General features: G+C 45.2%; 1 protein-coding gene across 2 annotated transcripts in view; it reads left to right on the forward strand.

Annotated features, from left to right (window-relative positions):
- The first annotated feature begins 5,024 nt into the window (after window positions 1–5,024).
- The window catches only part of UGCG (UDP-glucose ceramide glucosyltransferase), a 45,775-nt gene continuing 32,096 nt past the window's right edge, over window positions 5,025–18,703 (forward strand). Inside the window, exon 1 of one of the 2 annotated variants that reach the window (XM_075067386.1) lies at window positions 5,025–5,288. The gene's annotated coding sequence lies outside the window, so the exon portion shown is untranslated. The remainder of the gene's footprint in view (window positions 5,289–18,703) is intronic. The other variant, XM_075067387.1, reaches the window with a different exon arrangement.

Here is an 18,703-nt window from a genome sequence, read left to right on the forward strand (position 1 = left end):
GGAGAGATGCAGTGATGGGGGTGTGGGGGGTTGGGGCAGGAAGGGATGCAGTGAGGAGGTGGGAGTACTAGAGGGTTGAGACAGGGACAGATGCAGTGAGGGGCTTGGGGCAGGGAGGGATGCAGTGACAGGGGGTTGGGGTGGGTAGAGATGCAGTGACAAGGGGATGGGGATGTGGGGGGCAGTGTAGCCCCATTCCCAGCACTCAGAGATGTGCATACGCATACCTTGAACTCCTGTGTGCCGGTAATGGGGTGACAGACGGTGGTTCGCCACAGGGCACATGCCGCAGCTTGAGCCCAGCCACACGAGGAGAAGATGGCTGGACAGCAGTGGGAGAGACGCTGCCACACGACCCCTCAACAGCCGCCTGCTGCGCACTTGTGAGGCACGCTCATTCCTCCCCTGCCCTGAGCCAGCCAATGGGAGCTGTGTCTGGGCAGGGCACCACATGGATCCCCCTGGCCACCCTGATGGCTAGAAGCCGGACATGCCGGCTGCTTCCCAATCCGGAAGCCATGCAGCGCGGCAGCTAGCAGGCAGCCTGCCAGCCCTGCTGTGCAGCACGGCCAACTGGACAGTCAACGGCCCCGTCAGCAGTGCTGACCGGAGCTACCAGGATTCCTTTTTGACTGGGAGTTCCAGTCCAATACCGGCCACCTGGTCACCCTAGTCACAAACGATGTAACAAACAATACCTTCTTAGTCAACAGACCTGTTCCCTAGATAGATCACGGTCATCTTTCAAGTATAGTGACAAAAATAAATATTTACTGCTTTTTACTTCTATGAACCCTTTAGGACTAACACAGGTAAAGGAACGCAAACTGAAGTCTATTCCTATTTGTGCATCATGTTAATTACATTTGAATCCGTTTGAAGACAATAAGGGTGAGATTCTGTGCTGCATCTCCAAAAATGCTTGCAGACCCAGAGAAGGAAGAGTACCCTCCTGATTCCAGGATGCTCTGGCAGCTGCAAAGGCCCCCAGTGTAAATTATGGCAGCCTGTGTTGAATTGCAAATAAGTAGCAGTGCCAGTACCACCCACAATTCTCCTAGTGCTACTCACAACATGTTCCTGGGCAGGGTTTGTTTGCAGTGGAGCCTGTGAAGGACTGATAAACCTGTGTCAGCAGAATTATTTCTAGTTGGCTGCAGGGGTTTTACAGCCCCTGCCTAATCCACCACTAGTGTTCAGGGGCTGTCACAGGACTCACATTCTCACCCTGGGATTCTACAGGTGTATGTGAATGTTTAGTTCAGCCTGAACCATTATTACTGGTGATGATGTGTGAGAGGGAAAGAATCCATCCTGAATCACTCTGAGTTTCCGGGGCTGGTAGGTAGAAAAAAAAGTTACTTTTAAATTGAGTATGTTTGATGTAGAACTAACTGAGAAACAATAACCATGGAAACCAACACTATCATTTTTATATTGTTACTTTGCAGAGTAGTACCACCTATTTATCTATGTGGTCCTTACCACCATGGTAGCTGAGTGTCTCACCAAAATGAACCAATTTATCTTCACAATATCCATGTGATGCTGGGGTGTACTATTACCCCCATTTCATAAATAGATTGAGAACTGGAAGAAAGAGTGACTAAGTGAGTTGCCAAAAATCACAGAGGAAGTCTATGCCAGAAACAGGAATTAAACCCTAATCTCCTAACTCACAGCTCAAAAGCCCATCCTTCCCCATTTTGCATTGTCTAAGGTTTCATGCTGTTGAAATACACTAAACAGGGCTGTAGTTCTGCACCTGCTCATTCAGTGCTCCATGTTCAGTTTATCTCTCAAGGGCCCTCTCTGACCTCAGGACCAGGAAGTGAATAAAGCTTTCATTGTCACTGTATCCATCATGTATAAATATATGATATAGATACTGATTAGCTGCTGGATGCAGAATAAAGACCCCTTGAAAAAGACATACATTACAATAAAAGAGGGAGCAAATATAAATACCATATAACAGGAGAGACTGGATGGGCCAGAGGATTAGTATGGTGCTAAAGTGCCTTTTACCTACAGGGCATCGGTTCAAATCTAGCCTAGGCTGGTAACAGCCATGTGTTGTGACTAGGCCTGACAAATCGCAGTTAACATCTGCAATTAATTGAAAAGAAAATTAATGTGTTAATTTCATACTTCTGGGCAGCAAGGGAGGCATCTGGGCGTAGAGGGAAGCATTGGTGGCAAGGGGTCTGAAGAAGCCCACAGCTCTGCAGCAGGGCTTTGGATCCGCGCGCGGACCAGTAGGTTTTTGCCAGGAGCTGGAGCAGAGCAATTCAAAAATGTGATTGCTCCAAATCCCTGCTCTGCAGGGTGCAGGAGGAGGGAACAAAGTCCAAGCCTGCAGCTCCGTGAGTAGGGCTGGAGCCCTGTGTGCCAAGGGAGGCTGGAGCCAAGCTCCCTGAGCCCCAAGACCTGTACCCTGAGTGGGGCTGGAGCCTGGAGCCCCACAGAGCACACCCCGAGGGGGCTGAAGTCCAGCACCCCAAGGAGGGATGAAGCCCAGCGCCCTGAGCCTATATATAAATAAATAGTATTCTATTATTGTGTAACAGGGCAATTTAAACTGGGATTTTTAATCGCTTCACAGCCTTAGTTGTGACTATATAAATTAATACTGTAAATGCAGATCTTATTTGTCCACATTATAACTGACATTTATTTTCACCCTTCTTAGAAAAACCAGCATATCTGAAGACGAAGTTACCCTGCAGAACAAGGATGAGACATATGACAGAATGGCATAGGCTAGTGAATGTCCAGTTATTTCCAGGGGTATTTTGTTTGAATCATCTCATAAGCAGTGTTCAAAATGTGCTTTCAACTAAAAATCTGTCATGTGATCTGATGACATCAACGATCATCCCATTCACTGGGCAAACTCAAAACCCTGGTGCTTGCGTTGCACCTGTTCTATGTGTAGAAGCCTTCGCTCTCCTCAGCTGCCAACCCAGCACCCGTTGCTTGCAATAAATGTCATTTTAAAACCTCCCATAAAGATTTTTAAAAGGTCACTTTAGAAATGATTAACATGCTGTAACTACCTGCTTGAATATCCTTCACAGTCACACCTACCCAGCTCCCTCTCTGTCTCTCCTTTCTCACTCTCTAGCTTCCCACAGCCTGTGACCCCTGCCTCCCCCTTCCATTCCTCTAGTTAAATTTGGTTTGTTCGAAGGCTTTGCCATCCGTCCCCCCATATTAGAGCAACACACAGACACTGAGTACAGCCTCATGTCCTGTACCCCACGGACTGCCAAGTACCATTAAGCCCATTGTGCCATTCAGTGACTTGCCCAACGTCACACAGGGAGTCAGTGGCAGAGGAAGGAGTGGGACACGGACCATCTCCCCCTACTCTAGTCTAGGGCCTCAGCCATATACCCTTCCCTCCCTCTCTCCACCCAACCATCTCTTCCCAGCTCCCCCTCCTTTGATTCCTCCATCCCCTCTTCCCAGCTCCCACCACTCATGTCTTCCCAGTTCCACCTCCTCCGCTCACTCTGCTCCTTGCCTCCACCCGTCTTCCCAGTTCCTGTTCCTCTGTCCCTCCCTTCCCAGCTCTCCCTTTCTCAGCTAGGATTGCCAACTTCCTACTTGCACAAAACCAAACATCTTTGCCCTGCCCCCTCCGCTCCTCCAAGGCCCCGCCCCCTGCTCACTCCATCCCCCCTCCCTCTGTCGCATGCTCTCCCCACCCTCACTCGCTTGCTTATTTTTACTGTGGGTGCGGGCTCTGGGGTGGGGCTAGGGATGATGGGTTTGGGGTGCAGGAGGGAAATCAGGGCTGACGGATGGGGTCCAGGAGGGGGTCAGGGGTACAGGCTCCGGGTGGCGTTTACCTCAGGCTCCTGGAAGCAGCGGCACCTACCTTGTGGCACGGCCAGGAGGGTCTACACACCTCCCCGTCCACAGGTGCTGCCCCCACAGCTCCTTTTGACTGTGATTCCCAGCCATTGAGAGCAGTGAAACCGGCACTTGGGGCAGGGGCAGCACATGGACCCCCCTAGCTTCCTCTGTGTGCAGGAGCTGGAAGGGGGTCATGCCGCTGCTTCCAGGAGCTGCACGGAGCCACGGCAGGCAGGGGGCATGCCTTAGCCCTGCTGCGCCAGCGACTGGATTTTAACAGCCCAGTCAGTGATGCTGACTGGAATCGCCAGGGTCCCTTTTCGACCAGGCGTTCTGGTCGAAAACCAGACACCCGGCAGCCCTACTTTCAACCCCTCCCTTCCCAGTTCCCGCTCATCTCCTTCTTCTCCCTTCTCAGCTCCCCCTCTCCCAACCCTCCCTCCCCAGCTCCCCCTCCTCTACTTCCTCTCCCTCCCCAGCTCCCCCTCCACTCCTTCCTCTGTTCTCCTTTTCCCCAGCTCCCCCTCTCCCAACCCTCCCTCGCCTGTTCCCTCTCCTCTGCTTCCTCTATCCTCTTCCTTCCCAGGTCCCCCTCTCCCAACCCTCCCTCGCCTGTTCCCTCTCCTCTGCTTCCTCTATCCTCTTCCTTCCCAGCTCCCCCTCTCCCAACCCTCCCTCGCCAGTTCCCTCTCCTCTGCTTCCTCTATCCTCTTCCTTCCCAGGTCCCCCTCTCCCATCCAACCCCTTCCCTCGCGGTTCCCTTCCTCTGCTTCCTTCTATCCTTTCCTTCCAGCTCCTCTCTTCTCCTTCCTGTCCCCATCCCCGTTCCCCCTCCATTCTTCCTGTCCCTTCCTCCAGCTCCCCGCCCCGCCTTTCACCCCTCCCAGCAGGGAGGAGCTTTCTGCCAGCGGCAGCCGCTCGCGTGTGCCAGTGACATCACCGCCGCCCTCGCCGTGACTCACTCCTTTCCCCGGCGAGATCCTGCCTCTCATTCCTGTTCCCTCCCTCTCCGTGACACCATTCGCGCCAGGCGACAGGGAACAGAGAAGGGCGGACAGGGTGCCCAGCGGATGGCGTTCACTGTTGGGGAAGGGGAGAGCCAGAGGGGGCCAGAGGGGGCGTGGCTAGCGGCTGACAGAGGGGCGGGGTGCCCTAGCGTTGTCAGCGCGCGCCAAGCCGTTTTGCTTAGTGCGCGAGAAGCGGCGAGGTGGAGCGTGGCGCGTCCGGCAGGGGCGGACCGAGGAGGGAACTGCGGGCAGAGCCGCCAGCAGGGGTCGGAGCGGTCCGGCCAGCGCCTCTCGCTGCGTGCGCGGCCCCGGGGCGGGGATGGCGGTACTGGCCCTGGCCTTGGACGGACTCGCCATCTTCGGGCTCATCCTCTTCGTCGTGCTGTGGCTCATGCACTTCATGTCCATCATCTACACGTAAGTGCGGCCGCGGGGCCGGCCCGGGGTCCTCGCCGCTTCCCCCTGGGCGGCGCCGCCCCGCAGCCAGCGGGCTTGGCCCGACTGCCGCCCCGGGAGCTGAGGTGGACTCACCGCAGCTCCCTCCGCGCCCCGACCCTGTACAGTAGGGGGGTGGCATTGCTGGGTGATTCACTTCCCACCGGGGAGTTTCGCCTAGCTTTGCCTAGCGCCTGGGCAGCCTCCCTCCCCGGGGCAGGGGGGAACCGTTCTGCCCCCCCGGCACATGCCCCCCCCCACACACACACACATCGGCCCTCCTTGACACACGGATCCCTGAGCTGGACTCGCCCCCCACTTAGCCTTCCTCCGACACATCGACCCTCCCCAACACATGGCCCCTGCCCGAGCCGGACCTGCCCCCCCACTCAGCCTACCTCCCCCCCTCGACACATGGCGCCCCTGAACTGGACCCGGCCCCCAGTCAGCCTCCCCCTGATACATGGTCCTCCTGAGCCAGATCCCCCTCCCACTTAGCCTGCCCCTGACACATCAACCCTCCCCGACACGTGGATCCCCTGAGCCGGACAGGACCCCTTGAGACATGGAGCCCCCTGAGCTGAATCCCCCCCACACTTAACCTTCGGACGCATGGACCCCAGACGTATGGATCCTCACAAGCCAGACCCACCTCCCCATGTAGCCCCCTTTCCGCCCTATGGATCCCCATGAGCTGGACCCCCCACATACATATGACATGGATCCCCTGAGCTGCACCACCCCAAGCCTACTCCCTCTTGGCACATGAACCCCTTGCTAGCCTGCCCTCAACACATGAATTCCCTTGAACCTGGCCGCCCCCCCCACATGCCCTCCCCAAGCTTTCTGCTTATCGACACCCAACACATGCACACCCATAACCTTGCTGCTACATCGCATATATCTGCACACTCCCATAAACCTTCCCTTTCATAACATACATGCATCAGTGAGCCTGCCCTCATTGTTTTAACACACACATGCACACACGTTAGCCTACACCCCCAGAATACACACACACACACCCCTACTTCCCTCTTCCTGCCCTAACACATCTCAATTGTTAAATATGTAAGTTTGCCTTTTGTTTGGGGCTCTATTATCTCCTGACCATCACCACCATACCTTCCTTTCTTATGCATTGATTTACAGTGATAGGTGTATGCTTTTCATTCTCTTTTTGTTGTTCTTGTTATTGTTACATTTAAAATGTTTGCTTGGAGGCATAGCCTTGAGGGAGGGACCTTAGGTTTCTTGTGAGGGTCTCTTGGGGACAGCAGTCATAAAATGTTATGTTGAGCATTCTTTAGAAGGATACAGACAACAGCTCAGTCTTAAATAGCACACAACTTTGAACAGTCTTAATTTTAGTGATATTTATACTGATAAGGTTTCTCAAGATAACTTATAATGGTAGGGGGAATGAATTCTGGTCTGGATCTGCCTAGATAACTAGCTCTGAAGACAGGTTTCAGAGGTAGCTGTGTTAGTCTGTATCAGCAAAAACAATTAGGAGTCCTTGGGGCACCTTAGAGACTAAAATTTATTTGGGCATAAGCTTTTGTGGGCTATGACCCACTTTATCAGAGAGATGGAGTGAAAATACAGTAGGTGGGTATAAATATGTGTGGATATATTTATTGTTCTGGGTCTGAAGAGAAGAGGTGCTTAAAAATAGCTCCCTGCTACTGTTTATTTCCTTTTTTTATTACTACAATTGACCAAGCATTTCTGCCTGGGCTGTGTTCAGGAATTGATGCGTGTATACAAAATGGGAGAGAATATTAAGAGATGGGTTACTTTTGAATGCAATCAGTATTGTTCAAATAACAGTCTAAATTTACCTTATAATGACTGCAGCAATGTACTGGTTACTGCAAATGGGTTTTCCTGTAGCTGTTGTAGAATATATTGTAACAGAGTATCAAAGGTTCTGCTGTTAGTAAATGATGCAAGTCTTCCTTTCATATTTTTGTTTCATGTCATGTGGTGTTTGTGCCATAAAAGTCTCCTGTCTTGCTGTTCACTCAGCCACACCACAATTAGTTGTCTGTGAAATCCTGGCCTCAGTAAAATCAATGGCAAAAGTCCCATTGACTGTAGTGTGGCCAGCACGCCAGGATTTCATTTCTGGAATTTGTGGCTATGACTGAATTATGAAAACCCACATGTGAGCTTTAATAATTTTATTGTCATTCAGTTGCATTTAGCTTCCATATTTACTCAAGAAACCATGCCTTCCTTCCTTTGAAAGTTAACTGTACAGGAATGGTATGGCACTCCCCTTCGTGTACTGTTCTCTGAAGTTCCTGTAGGAGCCAGATACTTTCCTGCAAGACTCCCATCAAAGTCAATGGGAGTTCCGAAAGCAAGCGATCGTAGGACTGCAGGCTTAAACATCAAACACCAGATGGTTTCAGTCTATCCAACTGAAAGTTACTTAAATTGAACCTGAGAGATTGTGGAATGCTCATAGTCTTGTTTGGACAGAGTTACATTTCTGTTAAATATATCTTTGATTGAAGCACTCTATTATGTTTCTCTCCTCTTCCCCCCCTTCAAAAAACAACAACAAAAACCAACCAACCCACAACAGCCCTTCATTCTGTAATTCTGTAGTTGTAGTCAATTGGACAGTTTTTCACTCTGATTCAACAAGGTACTTAAGTACATGCCTGACTTCCAGGATTTGAATAGTCCCATTCCCCTCTTTAAAGTTGCATACATGCTTAAGTGCCTTGCTGAATTGGGGCCTCTTCTCTTAGTGCCTTCAGGAATTGCCAATGTAAAGTCCTGTCAGCAGGTGTCCATTACAGGGGTTTTTGATGTGGCTTCTTTAAAAACTATACGCGTGTATGTGATATGCACAGGGATGAATTTTGGCATATAGGTGAAGTGAAACTGTCACTATTTTCTCAAATTTGAGTGGCTTTGATTTAAAAAAAAAAAAAAAAGAATTGAGTCACAGTGTGGCCTTTGATGGTTTATTTAATTACAAGAGCTATAAAGATAAAAATCTTAAGTAGCTACTGCTGTTGTCATGGCAAATGTCCATTTTATAAATCTACTTAATACATGTGATTATAAAACAATAATGGTTTTGCTAGGATCACTGAGGTAAGCCCAGTCCCCAAGAAGACTCCCAAAGTTTGGCCCCTTAACGGTAAGGGTTGAATATAGTCTGCATGTATTATTTTTAGGGAGATTTGAAGATCTTAGCCATTTCAGTCAAGCCCCATGCAGAGTTATCTGCCAAGAATCCCTTGTGCCTACCTGGAGTCTATTTGAAGTCAATAAGGACTGCACTTAGAGGCACGGGTCCGTCTACTGATCTAATGGCAGGATTGTGGCCTACCACTGTAGACTGTCTAAATATGTTAATTTGAGAACCTAAAACATGTTGTTTTTGAAATAACTTTTTAAATTTATGAAGCTGTGTGATGCTATAAGTAGCTAAGGTGGACATGTTTAACAGAAAATGAGTGCGTGGCAAAGGAGAAGTTAGCTTCTGCAGTGTGTATGATGTACCGAGGAAAAATGTGATTGAATGAAAATATTGGCTGAAATAATACATCCTAAAGTTATAGGAAACCATGGAAAAAACAAGGACTAATTCTTGATTTCCCCCCCCCGCCCCAGCAATCTCTTTACATATAACGATTTTAAGTGAAGTAATGTTTTCCAATGGTATCCATTCAACATTCTTCCAGAGTGTAGTGCAAATGACTCTCTAAAATTAAAAAGAAACATTTAAAATGGTATATTAAAATTTATAGCATTCCAAGATGTGTGCTGAAAAAAGAACTTTTGAACTAGTGAGTGAGAATCTGAGTAACACTGGATTTATGGTTGTACTATTTTAATGCTAATTACTTACATTGATCTTGATAGAAATTGTGTATGCATAAATAATGTTCTTTTAACATAGATTGATTTATTTATAAACATATAGTTAAGAAATGCCTGAATTGAGATTGCCTTTGTATCCTTAATTTGCCCCCCTTTGTCCCCGTGTATTTGCATGATGATAGTCTCTAATTACATGATGACATACTTTTTTTTTTTAATTCATTCCTTCTGTCAGTGTTCTTGGTAAGATGCCTGCCTCATTTGCTGCAGAAGCTGGAAGATGTGTGGTGAATGAGGCAGGGGATTGCAGGAAGAGATTGGATGGTCTTGTGGTTAAGGAAATTGAATATCACCCTGGAGAACTGGATTTTATCCTTGCCTTAGCCATAGAATACCTATGTGGTGCTTGGCAAATCACTTACATGAAAATGTACACAGTTGGCCACTCCTTTTCTGTGTAGTCAACTTGAGATTCCTGCATTTACAGTTTTGAGTTCTCAGTTCTCCTGCAACTGAGCACAGTAGGAGCTCTGATCTGAACATACATAGAACCATAATATGCTGCATATTCTGAAAAATTGGGTCCTAGTCTTCTAAAATTGGGCACCCAAAATAAATTTGGCACTTTCAGCTTTAAACTCCCCACATGTTTCATTAGTGAGGTTGGAATCTTTAGCTGCATGGCACAGTCCTCAAGCATGTGAGCTAGAGAGTAACTGGTAAAAGGCTATCTTCTTCTGTGTGGACCTGCCTCTAGAGGGAGATGGAGACACACTTTGCCTTTGGCTTTCACAGCTGTTTTGCTACACACCAAAGGAATGTTGAAATTCAAGAATAATGGTTTTGATTCCAGATTATGTCGGGGAATGATCTCTAGTGGTTACAGCCCTTCAGCTCCTAGCTTCACCCACTCCTGTCTGATTCATGCACCTGTTCCACTCTGACCTGGCTCCTGCCCCTTCTCCTCATCTTGATCTGTTCTTGACCCTCTCCCCTCCCTGCCTTGCATCTCTTCCTCCTCACCCTTCTGAATCTGAGTCAGGCCACTTTACTCCTTCTCCATGTTGCCTGTGCACCAGCAAGGAAAGCATTGGCAACACAGGAGAGAGAGTCTTTCAGTTCAGTTCTGGTGCCGCAGCAGTCTGTCAAGGAAAATCCAGCTTATCCTCTTGTACTCTGGGATGGTGCACACTCTGTTGCTTTGTGTGGATGGTGTATGTGCAGGTTGGTTGTCGATAGAAGCTGTGAAAGGGTGGAACATTCTTAAAGGGGATGCAATCTTTGGATAATTTCACTGCCAGACTCCAAAGTCTCTGTGGAGCATGTGTAATTTGAGATTTCCCTCCCGGGGTTTTATAATTTGGTGAAATCTGGACAGATTTTCTTGAGGAAGAAAAAAGACTCATTTCTATCGCCCGAATGACCCCCTGCCAAATTTCAGGTCCTTGTTTCAAGGTAGGAAGGCAATTGAGCATCTCAGGGAAATGGCTGAATTTTGGGTTTTGTCTTTTTAGTGACTGAAACTATGTATCTTTCCCTAAACTCATTCTTGGATACAAATTTAGACTGTTTAGCCTTTACTATAGATGTTGTCCCCTGTAGATTTTTCTTGCATGCTACAGACATTTTGAGAGAGCTGAAAGCAAGGTAGGAAGGATGGATTTATGGTTAAGGCACTGGACCAGGGCTTTAAAGATTTGCATTCAGTTCCCAGCCCTTCTACAGACTCCTTGTGTGATCTTGGGCAAGTCCATTTAATATCTGTACCTCAATTTCCTATCTATAAAATGAGACTGATACTAACTAGAGGTATTGCAAAGATAAATTCAGTAATGTTTATAAGGTGCTCAGATAAAACAGCGTTGTGGTCATAGAAACTGTTACTACTGTTGGTGTGTATACCTAAAATAACTTAAAGGGGAAGATTTCTGTACCACTGGAATTTGATTGAAGTAGTTATCCTACTCTTAGACTAGCTAGTATAGGTATGAAACCTGGTTTATTAATTCATTAGGCTACTGTGCAATATTAAAATATAATGGAAATCTATTTAGGGCCAAATCCTGCTCCCATTAACTTCTGTAGGAGTTTTTGCCTCTGATTTCAGTGGAAACAGGATTTGTCCGACTGTATCTAACTCTGTGTACACGCTAGAGCTTAAGTCGGTGTAAGTTATGTTGCTCAGGGGTGTGAATAAACCACCCCCTAATGTAAGTTACGCCAGCCTAAGTACAATTTACAGTGCTGCAACTTTCTCGCTCAGGGGTGTGAAAAAACACCCCAAGCGCAGCAAGTTTCAGCTCTGTAAAGTGCCAGTGTAGACAGTGCACAAGCGCTGGGAGCCAGGCCCGCATACAGGTGGTTTTTTTGCCGTGACCACACAGGGCATGTTAAAGAACTGCTGTTGCCGGTGTAGACTAGCCCTAAGATTTGGCTCTAAACTTGGCTTTGTCATAAATAACACTTTTCAGTAGTGTTGTTTCTCTGATGTTGAGGCTCAGGAATACCAAATTTAAGTATCTTTCAAATGTAATTATATGTGGCAAGAAGTTTCTTATTATGAGAATTTTTGTCATTTTGGATTGAGCTAAATTAATACAGTTTTCTGTTAGTTTATGATGATCAGTGGCAGAATAAGTTAGGCACCTCGTCCCCAGTAATGCCTATCTTAAATTAGGTTAGTGAGCTGTCTTTCGCATACCCAGAGCAACTAGCAATATATCTGCTAATTCCTTTTTGTGAGTAATACTTAATGTTTCTGTTGGATAACATAGATCATGAAATGGTGTTTTGCTTAATTTTGGACTCCCCAATAATGATTTAGAATACTTTGGCAACACAGTGTTAAACTAACTCCAAAACAAACTGTTTCCAGAAATTGCTGTAATGAACAAAGCTCTTCCTAGAAGACCAAATTGCTACTGAATTTTCCCTTCTGTTAAAACTACCATATTGCAGCTGGACTGTTAGATCAGTTAACAATATTTCTAGTATTGTTGCATAGTATTTTAGGTAATTTTCGTCAATATTTAATATTTTCCCTTTCAGAGGTACCAGTATGAAAATTGAAGGCTGACTTATGCCCCACCTCCTAAAACAAACACAAAATAAATCAATCTATCTTTCAGGTTTATCATGCCTCTTTGCCAGGCAGTAGTGTGTACAGGGTGCAGAGTAAGGATTGGGTGAAGAAGGAAGTGATATCAAATCAAACAATTGTTATATACTTCAGAATAGCATTTGATAATGGCTTCCTATTTTTGTTTAATGTAAATATTGCCGTAGTGTGACAATTTTATAGCAAAACTTGCAGCTGATCTTTTATTCAACTAAATGTGATTTATAATATAATATTCATGCTTTTTTTTTTTGAATGGAACACTTCATTTTCTGGACATCTAGAATAATTTGTGCTTCCTAGAATCATGTGTCCTCTGATACTAGGGGTTTACTAAAGAAAATTATAATCTTGAGACTTTTTTCTTATTTCACAAAAATTAAAGAATTGTTAATAATTTTATTAAATTGCCTCCTTTCTTTCCATGCCATGATTCTATTTCAATTTCAGCTGTCTGTGCTCTTGTACCTCTTGCTCTATTTTAGGTGTATTTGCAGATTTTGCAGGGGCTAGGCTAGGGTTACACATTTGTCTTGAATGTGGCTGTGAAGTCTTTGATTTAGTTTTTATGGCAGATTAAATAACTTGAATGTTCTAGGACCAGTAGTTAAAATTGTGCAGATAGTTTTTAATAGTTTGTGCTAGCCTGGACATTGCACGTTGAATAGTCTGTGCTTTTGGAGGTGGCGTTGTTAGGTGGGCCATCTTGCTCAGTGTCTCTCTGAGACTGGCTTCTGGATTCTTGACTATTTCTCTGTCTTGGGTGTGGAACTGTAATTTGCTGGCCCAAAGTACTGTGGGATCACTGTCGAGGACAAACTTTAGGCTTTTTTCCTGCATTGGTAGTGTATGCGCACAGGCAGACTGCCAAACCCAATCATTTGCAGAATTAGGGCCTTAACTGTTTTTCTGTGGAAAGAAGAATATGTAATGTCAACCTTTCCTGTTCATTCAGACATCTTTGAAATGTCATAAATTTAGCTGAAGGAGTGATATTCCAGGATAAAAAAAAATGTCAGGTGGTGTCATAGCATCCTCTATCTAAGACCATAGGTGTCATGCAAATAACTGATTTATAAGCACAATGATAGCTTCTCCAAAGGGCGAGAGCTTTCTTTTTACAATAATCTTTGGAGTCTTAAGCCTTCTGCCTCCATGTTTTGGAAAACCTGGTTGTTTTTCACAGGCTGTTAAACAGACTTTTCTGAGGTAGATTAACTGCATAGAATTAGTGTTCTTCACATCTCTGTGGCTGAAGTAATGTGTGGCAGAAAGATAGCATGTATGAACTTCCTGAAATTTTAAGCTTTAAAATCAATAATAATTTTCAAAAACTATTCAAAGAGATAATCACGTGGTTTAGATTTTGTAAAGAAAAATGGAAATATTGTCATAATGTTTAATTGGGGGGGAATGTCAAATGGTGGTGGATTTAAACATTCTTTGTAGGGTTTGCAATGTAAACTGTGCTTTGCTGTATTGAGATTTAAGAACTAGCAAGTAAAGCTAAGTCTAGTTTTTCTGTCCATACTGAGTAAATGCAAAAACAAACCAATAATAATGAAGAGTGAGAGTTCTGAAACTTCAAGTTTAATAATATGTTAGCAAGGAAACACTTTAATCTGACAGTTTCCATTGGCTTCTACTTTCTAATATGCAGCCACAAAGACAATGTTCCATAATCCATAAGGAAAGGTTAACATGCATCCTGTCCATAAGACATCAGAAATTAAAGAAGAAATCAATATATCTAGCAATTTGTGGATACAGAATAGAGTTGGGAGAGATGTTCCAATTAAGACCGTCTCATTCACTCAGTTTAGTAAGAGATCATGAAAGAGCTCCCAGTCTAAAATCCTCTTGAATTAAGAGCAAGGTCTGAGCCTAAATTGCAGCTAAGTTTCTCAGTTCTATGGAACTATAGTGCAGCATGCTGGAAATACTGTAGCAGCTATATTTTAAATATAAAAATTGAGTATCCTTTATTAAAAGTGTATGGCACAGTCAGTATAATAGTCTGTCTATTCTTGATGCTCGGGTCACCTGGTCCCCATGGTTACAATTTTCAGTATGACAAACATATTTGTCCTGATAATCCTTACCTACGTTATGGACGTTGTCAGAGGCATGAAGTAGAAGGCTTTGACAGTTGGTGCCATCTGCCTCCTACCCAATGGAGTACTAAGAGACAACTTCAGACTGTGAGATAAACATGTTGGCTAGCTAGAGTTTTTGCTAGAGTGGTGAACAGTAGAATAATTGAATTGCCATTTAAATTGTCATCTTTATTAATTCATTAAGATGATGGGGGCAGTTCATATTTTTCAGATCTCTTATTTCAGGTTTTCTGCAGAATTGGAGAACACTGCATTGGCTTACTATTTCTGTTTTAAAGTTTTGTGTCTAACCATAAGCGTTAGATACAATTCTGATTTTTAAATGAAAGTTGGCGATTCTGTATGCACGGATCTGTTGCAAGGGGTAGATTCTGCAGCCATAGAACACATGGGGCCCTGTATTGTCCTCTGGGGATTTCCTCTTAAGTAGATTAAAAAAACACTGCTTTCAGTATATTGAGACAACTCTCTGAAGACACACAAGACTTTCCTACAATCAGAAAATATGAAAGTAAATTCCCCCTAGTTTTGCACATTCTGATCTGGTGAGAGCTCTAGGGTACACAAGTGGCTTCTGGTTCAGCCATTCTGGGTGGGTGGGGTGTCTTTTGTTTTTAACCTCCCTGTTTTATATGCTGTAAAGTACACTTAACTAACATGATAAAAGTGCTGGGGCTTCCACTGGTTTTAATGCTGGTACAGTTTATTATATGCAACCTTACTTGTTTCTCCTGTGTCTACATATCTTACTTAATTGAACAGGGAAGAGATTTTTCAATTAAAAATCTCTGCATAAATTGTAGAGGTGGGGGGGGAGGGTACAGTGTTAACTTTTCTTGGAATGGAAAATTATTAAATTGTACTAGGAATTTTTGTATGCTAAACAGTACTTGGTAATAAAAAGAGAACTCAAAATAAGATCAGATCTCTCTGTGCCAAGTCTCAGGTTGACTTAGAACCAGAATGCCCAGCATATGTTGAGTTGTTCTGTAACAGTTTCCTTTAAAGAATATCAGTCCTATCTGAGGACTTAAAATTAAGAAATCTCTCTTCACTAAAATCCTGTTTAATGGGATTTTCTGTTCTCTCTTTGTGCACAAGTCAGTGGATAGGTCATAGGCCTAGGAGTCAAGAAATCTGGGTTTTATTCTCATCTGTGCTTTGACACTTTGGGGAATAATAGCTACTTTTTGAAAAACACTTTGAGTTACGTGGATGATAGGAATTGTCACAGCTATATATTAAATGTTAAGTAGTCTTTCCACTCTTTTCTGTTCTCATGTTTTTCCACTTTAATTCTGTATCTCATCTATTTCATGGCATTTGTCTTTTCCATGTGTTTAATTTCTTGCGTTTTATTTCCAGTCTGGACTTCTGTGCGTTCCATTCAGATGTTACCTCTTGTTTTATACCTAAGTATGTAACATGTGGCAGAGGAGAATGTCATCATAGTGGAATCATAAAATGTGACTCTGAGCCACCCTTTCTTTGTAACTGCTATGTGAGGAGGTATTGATCAACTGTAGGATGCTTTTGTTAAACAGGAACTTATAGTTAGATTTCATCTAAGAGCCTGTTTATTTTTGAAAAAACAACCACCCTCACACCCCTAAAAATAATCTGGTTGTGGCCATTTGATCCTGGAAAGTAGCCACAGCAGCTGTTTGTGCTTTGTGTTGCAAAAGTTGGATTCCTTGATGCTGTCCTCTACAGAAGAGTTAGAAAGACAGAAGTAGTCATCTCTGTAGGATGGGATACAATAGGGAAAGTTTCCTCCTTCTCTTCAGCGCTTCCTTCCCCACCCCCATCTTAACTATCCATTTGAAGCAATTGAAAAGAAAACTATGGAATGAAGACCAGAGATCTGGGAACTTCACAAATCTCAGAAAATATTGTAGGTTAAATCATCTCTTTGGACTCGAGGCATCATGTGATAGAATAATGGCCTCTGCATATGTTTTTGCCTTATTTAATTTATTCTTTACACTAGTACACTACATTCTGAGGGAATTCCACCATAAAAATAAAATTTGCACGCTATTTAAAATGCTGCATATTATTTGTCATAATAAATACGGAGGCTCCAGCGTGACAATGGGGAAGCATAGGGATGGCCTATGGAGGAGGGAGATCACCTCTGCAGCCACCCCCGGACATGGACTCAGTGATGAGGCTAGTGCACTCTGACCCGAGACTGACACAGTGCAGAGGCTTCCACCCCACTCAGAAATTCCCGAATGACCCTACCTTTGCTCCCTCGCCAGGCACAAGCTTACAGTACGCAAGCATGAGGACAGAGGCATTGCATACCCACGGCCCAGCCCTGGTAGAGCTCAGGTTGTGACTCTAACGACTGAAGAACGCCGGTTTGTAATCAGATTTTTAAAGTACGAGTGCCATCGGCTCACCTAAAGCACATTATTCACCAGTGTCGTCCAATGTACCGAGGCTAGCCGTCGATTTCTGGAGCGTCTGCAACTGTGGGTAGCATATCTGTAGACCTAATTCCACATAGTTACTCGCAACTCCCGGCCTTGGAATAACTGGGGGTGAGATCCAGTCTCAATGGTGGCAAATAAAACATAGTTGTCGCGGTGGTTCTTTTGGGTTAAAACAATAACCCACCTCATCCCGCTCCATGAAGAGCAGCTAAACAACCAGTTTCAAACATGGGTTCTCCTTTTTTCCATATAGGTACTATAGACAAACCGCAATAACACACTGTAAGCATGGACCCTCTCAGACCATAAGACACGCGATAAAAATCGTAGATGCCGTTGGTAAACAACCTGCACAGTCTCGCAGATCGTATCTAATAAAAGTTGCTGAACCACAGACACAACTGCAAACCTGACTTTAGTACCGATGGATAATGAGTAAGAGGCAGCTTAGAAGGCAGTGCGGCCGACTGAAGCAGTGAATTGAGTGAAGCATGAACACAGTAATCCCATCCTTGCACAAACTGCAAAGAAGATGTTATAAGGTTGTGTGGTTAGCGGCCACCGCCCTGGGCTTCTTAGGAGGAATCGTGGTAAAAAGGTGGGAGCAGGTCACGCCATAGAATGGCCTGGATTGGGCATGGGAAAATACAAGGCACGACTTGGTGGGACATGGCATAGTTGGGGGGCAATGTGTTGGGACGATTCGTCGCAAGCTTTGTGGCTTCGAAAATTTCGCAATGCGTAGGGGCACTTTCTATGGAATTTGTGACTTGCTTTCCTCCTGCCCTGAACGCCAGAACACCGATTGATGAGAGCAGCCCACAGTGAGAAGTGGCAATATCCCTCTGAAGTTGCAATGCCAGATCAGCTACAGTACAGTCGGGAAATCAGTTGGAGTGGGAAAAGTATGTGGAGGCTGCCGGTGATGCAAGTACCAAAGCAATCATTAATCTGCGCTACGAAAGGCGGGACCGGAAACATGCAGTCATAGTGGATGGCTTCCATGGGATTTCCTAACGTGGGGAGCGATAGTATGGAACCCTATATCTCTATCTATGCCCTTGGAGCACCAGGTGATCCATCCCCCAGTAATGTAATATTCCTGCAAGGTTGGTTTTCACCATGGTGCTGCAACTGTCATCTGGTGGTAATTCACTAAGGGCGTTCTACTGAACATCCACTGTGGGATTGGCTCAGTGAAGGATTTTATGACGCTGCTGTGTTCAGGAACACTACCATTAAACGCTGCAGCAAGGGAATTATTTCCCAGACCAGAAAATAACAGTTGGGGATGTTGAAATGCCTTAGTTATCCTGGGGACTCAGCCTCCCTTGATGCCATTGGCTTCTGAAGCCATAACACAGGGCGCCGGAAGTAGTCAGAGCGTTCAGCTCTACAGGCTGAGCAAGTGCACAATGGTGGTAGAATGTTTGCATTTGGGCCGTTTAAAGGCGCGCGGCGCACATTCTGACTCACTCAGAACTCAGCCAATACCATATTGTCCCCGATTGTCATACGGCGCTTTCTGTGTGCTCCCCTCTGGAGAGTAAGGGGAGACTCTTATGGCGGGGTGGGAAGCTGAGGCAAATCACCTGGCTGCTGATACGTGCAGCCAGACACCAGGGCGATTAAGAAGAGCACACCAAAAAAGCGGTGCGCATCAGAGAAGCGTTGAAAGAGTTTCATCATTCAACGGCCAGGGGTACTGTGGAACTGCTGTGTTGTTTCCCTTGATGAACCTCCACTTGATTGAACTCATTCCCGTAAGCAACCACCCTTCCCTTCGTTACAGCTTGCTTAAGGAGAATAAAGTTACTATCATTTAAAAATAATGTATCTCCTAAAGTCAGATAAAAGAAAGGGAGAGGACGG

This window comes from Chelonoidis abingdonii, chromosome 6 (genome assembly GCF_003597395.2).
Source record: "Chelonoidis abingdonii isolate Lonesome George chromosome 6, CheloAbing_2.0, whole genome shotgun sequence".
Taxonomy (NCBI): domain Eukaryota; kingdom Metazoa; phylum Chordata; order Testudines; family Testudinidae; genus Chelonoidis; species Chelonoidis abingdonii.